Source organism: Octopus bimaculoides, chromosome 14, assembly GCF_001194135.2.
Source record: "Octopus bimaculoides isolate UCB-OBI-ISO-001 chromosome 14, ASM119413v2, whole genome shotgun sequence".
Lineage (NCBI taxonomy): Eukaryota > Metazoa > Mollusca > Cephalopoda > Octopoda > Octopodidae > Octopus > Octopus bimaculoides.
In genome coordinates, this window is record NC_068994.1 from 18,849,658 (window position 1) to 18,858,541 (window position 8,884).

An 8,884-nucleotide genomic window follows, 5' to 3' on the forward strand; every position below is an offset into this window, starting at 1 on the left:
TTTCCTAAACATAGCACTCTAATAGAAACAGCATGACACAGTATTGGACAAGGCTGGCTGTTTGAATTGTAGGGACAGTCAATCTGATGAGTTTTAATCTAGTTTTCATTGTCAACATGTTTTTGTTTCCAAGGTTTTGGGAATGGGTTAACCCCCAAAATTGTGGTAGAATAAATACACTTGACCCCAGTGCTTCACAGAGAAATCAAACACAAAATATCTTAGTTGTGAAGAGAAATTAATAACCATTCAGCCACGCTTATGTGCACTCATCCATTATATAACTATAAACACACATCCCATGCACACACACACACACACACACACCACACACAGAAACACACATACATGTGCATGCACACATACACTCACATATAAATGCAACACTCATTCTCTCTCACTCTCTCTCTCTCTCTCTCTCTCTCTCTTTCTCTCTCTCACATGCACATACACACACAAGGACAGATGCATAAATGTGTGCACACACACAAACATATACAAATATCATACTCACTCTCTCTCTTTCATTCTCTCTTTCTTTCTTTCTCCCCCCTCTCTCGCTTACACACACACACACACACACACACACACACACACACACACACACACACACACACACACACACACACACACACACACACACAAGTTACCAGTACAGTGCATGCCAAAATTTCATAATCTTATCAAAAATCATGTATTTGTCATGAAAATTTGTTGTCCATACCCTTCCATCCATTCAATCAAAGAATCAATTAATCAATCGTTTGATCAGCCTATCAATTTATCAATATTCTATGTATTTCAGTTAAGTGTAATAAATACAGCCACTTGCATAACTTCTCTGAACCAGTGAACTGACAGTCAGACCTTCAGCAAGAGCAATGCCAGCCTATGTTGTGAGAATTAACTATATAAGCAGGAATTAAAATTGGTTCACAAAACTGGCACAAAGAATAGTGCAGCATCTGACCTGGTTACAAAGTGTACAAACACATAATTACTTTCACCACCACAAAATGCTATCACAAGTAATCTACGACTCCATACTCTCTTCCTACAAATGTAAGAACACTTATACTATGAAATGTTATGTCCTTTTACAACTGTGTAACAGGAGTAGAGTTCCCAGCATGAGAGACCCTTTCACATATGATTGAGTAATATCCATAGCAATTAGGAAAACCCACCTATCAACAAACATCTCTGATTCCTAATTACATAAATTCATAGTATAATGTCTTCCTATCTGACAGGAAAGAAAACAGTTGTGATAGAGTTGCCATGTACATTCATGAAGATGTCACACCCTACTTGTGTTAAGACACCCAAAAATAGTTAATAGTATGTAAAAAGATATATATATATAAAGCAATTTGTTGTAATTATATGTACACCGTATTCTCCATGGCAAAAAATTTCAGAAGACCTTTGGAAAGATTAAAAAGCTATTGTTTACTGAATTGGGTAAACATATGCATGTATTCTTTTTATTTGACTGAAGTCACTCAGAAACACTCAAATATCCAGGAATGTCATATCATAACCAAAGATATGTAGAATTTCTTTTTAACCTCATCAACAGTGTGTTCATGGAACAAATAATCCAGGGGTTCTCAACTGGGATCCATATATGGTCCTTGGGGTTCCATATAAGATTTTGTTGTTAAAGTTTATGTGCAATAAATTGCTCATACTTCCACAATTTACACAATATTTTAACAATTTTTTAATACAATTCCAAATGATATTTAATTATGAAAATTTGATAGGATTTTTTAGTGGCTGTGCAGTAAGAAGCTTGCTTCACAACCATATTAGTTTCAGGTTCAGTCTCACTGCATAACACTTTGGGAAAATGTCTTCTACTATAACCTTGGGCTCACCAAAGCCTTGTGAGTGGATTTCGTAGGTAGAAACTGAAAGAAAACAATCGTATATATATATATGTATATGGTGGTTGTCTACTTCTTATACAGAGTTTGACCACCTCCTGTACCTACATCTCAGCACCATCATGGTATCTGATGTGGCTTTTTAAATCAGACAATGTGTTCTGAAAAGACACCCACACAGATTGCACCTCCGATTTGGACCACCAAGAGCTGCAGATAAGTTCTGCTCGTTGTGGATCTTAAAATATTTTTTGAGGCCTCCATTGGATTTGCAAACCTTCTGGCATACAGTGCATTCAAAGGTGTGTGCAGACATATAGACAAAATAGTTGGTGGAGGTTCGTTTTCCATGCATTCGCAGATAAGATTTGAGGCCAGCAAAGACAGGCATGGTTTGTCACAGACTGTGCACACCAAAAAGGTCATTGTCATTCACCTTCTTGATCATTACATAAATCCATAGTATAACGTCTTCCTATCTGACATACATACATACATACATACATATATATATATATATATATATATATATATATGTATGTATATGTATGTATATATATGTGTGCGTCTTTGTGCCTGTGTTTGTCACCCCACCATTGTTTGACAACTGATGCTGGTGTGTTTACATCCCTATAACTTAGCAGTTTGGCAAAAGAGTCCAATAGAATAAGTACTAGGTTTAAAAAGAATAAGTCTTGAGGGTCGATTTCTTTGACTAAAGCCCTTCAAAGTAATGCTCCAGCATGGCTGCAGTCAAATAACTGAAACAAGTAAAAGAATAAAAGAATAAAATGATAGAATGGATACGAGGATCCAGATGAGTAAAATAGGAATTAAAGGGGTCTACAGGCAAAAATGGTTGTGAACCACTGAAATAGACTATTTACCCTAACAGAAGCAGCAAAATACTAGATATTCACTTTCCAGACAATAAAAAATATATCTTACAATTTTCTACAATCTTAACATAGCGGAATTAACACTGTATGGTGCAAAAGAGCCTAATTATCTTGGCATCACACAGAAACAAGACATAACAAAACAAAAACAAACAAAAAGAAAACGACTTTCCTCAAGTCATTCAAAAGATCTGCAATCTGAAGTGACTCATCATTATCTTTCTGCAAAAACCTACTGAAGGATTTCAGTGCCTTATGTAGGTGAGTTGAAGATTCAATGCTAAAAAGATTTAGGCTTTCACTGATAACCCTCAAACACATTGGTTCTCATCTGGGGTCCATATGACCCCTGATTGTCCATATAAGACTTCTGAAGGTCCGTGCAAGTGACATAGTAACTTGAGGATCCACAGTATTATTTTAAGGGTTCATGAAAAAATTTTGATATAGATGTACATATTGCAAGAAACAGCTAGGTTTCTTTCTCTTGAGTGGCTGTGTGGTAAGTAGTTTGCTTACCAGCCACATGGTTCCAGGTTCAGTCACACTGTGTAGCACCTTGGGCAAGTGTCTTCTACTATAGCCTTGGGCGACCAAAGCCTTGTGAGTGGATTTGGTAGACGGAAACTGAAAGAAGCCCGTCATATATATGTATATATATATATATGTATGTGTGTGTATATGTTTGTGTGTCTGTTTGTCCCCCAATATCACTTGACAACCGATGGTGGTGTGTTTACGTCCCCGTAAATAAGCAGTTCGGCAAAAGAGACCGATAGAATAAGTACTAGGCTTACAAAGAATAAGTCCTGGGGTCGATTTGCTCGACTAAAGGTGGTGCTCCAGCATGGCCACATTCAAATGACTGAAACATGTAAAAGAGAGAGAGAGAGAGAGAGAGTATAGTTCAATATGTTTCTTGTTAATGTATGCAAGTGAATGTATGAAAAACAAAATAGGAATTTTGAAAGAAGTATCTATAAAACCAGTTTTTAAAACATCAAATGGTTATAGGAGTTCACAAGAATAAAATAGTAACCAAAGTGGTCCATAGATAAAAAAAAAAAGATGGTTGAGAACCATTACTCTAACACATTACATCTCAGATACTCTGAGTTAGGAAAGATTGCAATCAAAATCTGTAAGACATGAGAATTATAAAGTTGTTTCAAATGCATATTACAAAAATCATATTCTGAGAACATTTAGTATCAGAGAATAAGAATTCAAGTTAGGTCCCTAAAAGTCACTTGTTATCATTTGTCTGATTCATAATTCCTAAATAAAGCATCAAGTTTATTGCTGAACTAGAAACAATCCAATGATTCTGCATTAAGAAGATTGCTAAGTAGTCATAGCTGAACTACTTCAACTTCTGAGAGAGATTGAAAGCTCTAAAACTCTACTTCCTGGAGGGAATAATGGAAGGATGCAAAGTAATTTGTATTTAAATGATAAGCTTTTAGATGGTCTAGCACCAGACTTTGACAATGGATTCCATGCTGGTCTCCAAACTAGATGAATTGTCATAGATTCAAAGCTTCTGTGCCTTCTCTCTCTCTTGTTAGAATTAAATATAGCTATAACTTAGGGGTGAAATGACTGTAATATATGAATACCTTAAAAAAAAAAGCTATTTGTATGGATGAGGATCCACACTATAACAGTGGCAACAAAGATATAAACAATTCACACAATGTTCAAAAGAAAAACAATTTTTTCACAAGAAAATAAACAATTCACACGGATGACGTTGAAATATTTTTCATGTGGGGAAATTAAAAACTCGACAGGGGAGTAACAAACATTTTTGTTGTACATATTTTATGAAGAATCCGTAAAATTATGGAAAACTTGTTAGAGGGTCTAGTTGTTTTGCAAAAACAGCAACAACAATAATTCAAAAAAACAACAAGAACAACAACAAATGTTACTGCAATAAATGCTATGACTAATGAAGTTAGTAACAAAACCAGAAAATATGTTTTCCTCAAACCATGTAGCAAATTCAATAGATGAATTTAAATATGGCCTGGAAGAAGGAGTTACCTTCAACGCATATTACCAAAAATTTGAACAAATTTTCAAAAAAGAATGCCAAGACTGGACAAATGAAATGAAAATGCATCTAATTCTGAGGAAACTGGCAATGATAGAGCATGAGAAATACTGTAACTTTATATTACCTAAAAAAGTTTCTGATATAAATTTCATGGACACAGTTGACATTTTATATAGGTTGTTTACTGCAAAAACATCGTTGTTCTACACACATTGGAAGTGATTGAACATTGAGAAATGCGATGATGAAAACTTTACCACATATGCAGGTAGAGTGAAGAGAGAGTGTGAGAGATTTAAACTGGACGCAGAAGTCAGAATGATAATTCTCACAAAGCTGGAAATGAACCAGGATATAACACTCCAGAAACTGTCAGAAGAGTGTGATATGATATTAAGAATAAGGCACAACACAAAAGAAATACAATGCAGAGATTGTTTATGGAAAAAGCCAGTGTGGAAGAGTTTCATCAGAAAACAATATACAACTGGAGATAAACCCATGTATGGCATGTGGTGGTAAGCACCTGAGAAAAGCATGCCTGTTTATAAAAGCAAAGTGTTTTCATTGTGGGAACACAGGATACAGGACACATTAAATTGCACTGCAGAACTAAGATAATGAAAAATTGAACCAAACAAGAAAAAATAAATAGTTTGTCATCAGAGAAAAAAGTTTGTACAATGATCAGAAAATTCATCAGGGTGAGAATTGAAACCACTAGTGTCAAAATACAATCAGACATGGGTAGTGACATCACAATTATAAATGAAGATACATGGCGACAAATCAGTAAGCTGATATCATTTAAATCAAATAAAATAGTATATGGTGTTACAGGAAAGAAATTATATTTCATCAGTGAATGTATTTGCAATGTAACTTTTTGAGATGAAATGAAAAGGACAATCATTTATGTGTAAAAAAATTACTAAACCTATTTGACATGGAGTGCATGGAGTTATTTAAAATATGGGATACCTCCATTAGTGTTCTCTGTGAAAATGTAGTCAGCATGGTCAAAAGTTCGAATGAAATTGAACAACTGAGACAAAAAATTAAAATATTGTTTCCAAATGTTTTTTTGAAAGGATTAAGCTATTGCATTAAGACAAAAGCGAGGATCACAGAAAAAGAAAAGACAACACTGTTTTCAAGCCCGAATGGAATGTGCCATTTGCAGCATTGGACCAGTTCAATAAAAAGCTAGAAGGACTAGAAAGTCTAGCTATAATTGAAGAAATCAACTATTCAGACTGGGAAGCTCCGGTGGTTTATGTAAAGAAAAGAAGAAAAAAAAAAAAACTAAGAGTGTGTGTGGACTTTTCAACTGGATTAAATGACTTTAGTTGAACACAATTATCCATTACCAAGCCCAGAAGTGTTCTCAAACTAAATGGAGGAAAAATGTTCTCAAGGTTAGACCTCTCAGAGGCCTGTCTACAGGTACAAGTAGAGGAAGACTGCACACACCTTTTAACAATTAACACCACTGTAGATTATATAAATTCAAGTGGCTTCCTTTTGGCTTCTCAATGATATTTTGATAAATAGCAAGTCAGTGAAGCAACACCTTGAACATATTAAAAAAGTGTTTGGAAAAATAAATGAATACGGGTTTAGAATAAAAGAGGAAAAGTGTGAATGAAAAAAATCAAATATTTGGGTCAAGTAATTGACGAAAGGGGATAAAGGCCAGACCTATCAAGGGTGATAGCAATTTGGAATATGCCTCCCCCATTGAATGTCAAATTGTTACAAGCATTTTTAGGCTTGGTAAACTACTATCAAGCATATATCTCAAACATACACAACACAAGGGCTCCACTAAACAAGCTGTTAAAAAAGGATGCTAAATGGTTTTGGTCAGAAAAATGCCAGAAGGCATTTGAGGAACTAAAATGCATGTTAACTTCAGACTTGTCACTTACACACTTCGATCTGAAGTTGGAAACGATACTGGCAACAGATGCTAATCAGTATGGGGTAGGTGCCATACTCCTACACAAATGTGAAGATGGCAGCCAAAAGGCCATTGCTCACGTGTCAAGGATGCTATTGCCAGCAGAAAAAAATTATAGCCAAATTGAAAAAGAGGCATTGGCGATTACATATGGCATAAAAAAGTTCCACAGGTTTATACATGGTAGATGGTTTAGACTACAAACAGACCATCACCCGTTGCTAACAATTTATGGATCCACGAAAGGAATCCCAGTACATACAGTAAACAGGTTGCAGCGATGGGGCACCATACTACTAAACTACGACTACACAATGGAATATTTGCCTTTGTAAAAGCTAGGACATGTTGACAACCTATCCAGGTTAACACCTAGAAATGGCAAACCATTCAAGAACACTGTAATAGCAATCCTAAGAGCCGAAGAGGAAAGTAAACACAATGTGGAACATTGTTCGAAAGTTACTAATAATTCTGGAGGAGATAAAGCAACATGTGTCAAATGATAAGTTCATTAATGAAACAAAAAAAACTCTGTGATCAGCTAAAGAAAACAAAAATAGGTTCAGTAAAGCAAAACAGCAACAAGTAAACATATATACAACATTACGGCGTACTGATGTATGGTCAAAGGGTAGAGATACCTGAGACTTTACAAAAAGAATGTTGAAAGAATTTCATATTGGACATCCAGGAATTATAAGCATGAAAGCATTTATGCGCAGTTATGTGTATTGGGATGGCTGTATGATGCATTTCAGGTTCAAACACCATTACAGGTGGTTGAACCCATGCCTGCAAGTGGAAGAAAAAGGAAGAACACAGAGTTACAACAAATAGATGCCAAAACGAAAAAAATATCAAGTTGGAAAAAAAAATACTAAAGAGGGAGGAGGGGTGAATAAAGTAAAATGAAATGATTTGCTTCCCAAAGGAAAAAAAAGAGCTAAAAGGGGAGATGTTGTAGTGAAAATGGTACTCTCCTTCCCATGTGACAAAGTGGTGTGAACCAGCCACTATAAAGTTAGACAGTCAGTTGTAGGAGGTCAGTAGTAGTAGAGTCATTGTTTGAGTTCTCAGTTGGTGTCAGTGTCAGTTATGTGATATATACGAGTTCAAGTTACTGTCAAGGTAGACGTTTTACAGTCATTGTCTTGCAGAGCTATCAGCGATAGCATGATAGATAAGTCAAAGATAAGATGCAGAATACTGCCACAACATAATAATGGCTAGAAGAATATTAGTGCCAACAATAACATACAAGTGGACAAAGATCCACATTATAGCAGTTTACTTTCCCTTCATACAAACAGTCTTGATTAATTATAAGTTAGGTGCATTTATGCTCACCCCTTTCTCTCCCTGTCTCTTTTTCCTTTTCTCTCTCTGTATAATATATACATATAGGTACAGGCTTGGCTGTGTGGTAAGAAGCTTGCTTCCCAACCACATGGTTCTAGGTTCAGTCCCACTGTGTGGCATTTGGGCAAGTGTCTTCTACTATAGCTTCAGGCTGACCAAAGCCTTGTGAGTGGATTTGGTAGATGGAAACTGAAAGAAGCCCATTGTATATATATATGTGTGTGTGTATGCATGTGTGTGTATATATATATATGTATATATATATATATATAAAAGATAAGAGTGAAAAAACTACAGAAGGCTTGTGTTACATGGTTAAAGTATATATTTAAATTATGTCAGAAAAATGTTATAAAATCTTTTTGATATATAGACGTTGTATATATAATTGAAAAAAGATTAAAGATCTATACAAATCAAATTTTTATATATAAAAAAGATGGAGGTGGAAATAGCACAGAATTAGGTCTAAGACATTTCAGTTTAACCCTTGGTCTACCAGAGAAAATGTATGTCACTAATTACCAACTGGGTCCAATGGACCCAATATTTTTCTTTTAATTAAATTTCATTCAAACTACCACTATTTCTTAGCTACATCATATATGCTATTAGGTGAATGAAGAATTACTGTTTCTCACAAATTTTAATAAAAAAATACAGCTTACAGAATATATTATAAATTTAAAAAATTACAAAAATACAG

General features: G+C 35.0%; 1 long non-coding RNA gene across 2 annotated transcripts in view; it reads right to left on the minus strand.

Moving 5' to 3' along the window:
- The window catches only part of LOC128249371 (uncharacterized), a 146,403-nt gene that overhangs the window by 12,141 nt on the left and 125,378 nt on the right, over positions 1-8,884 (minus strand). For both annotated transcript variants that reach the window (XR_008265473.1, XR_008265474.1), the window contains one exon: positions 7,461-7,611. This is a non-coding gene — a long non-coding RNA (uncharacterized LOC128249371). The remainder of the gene's footprint in view (positions 1-7,460; positions 7,612-8,884) is intronic.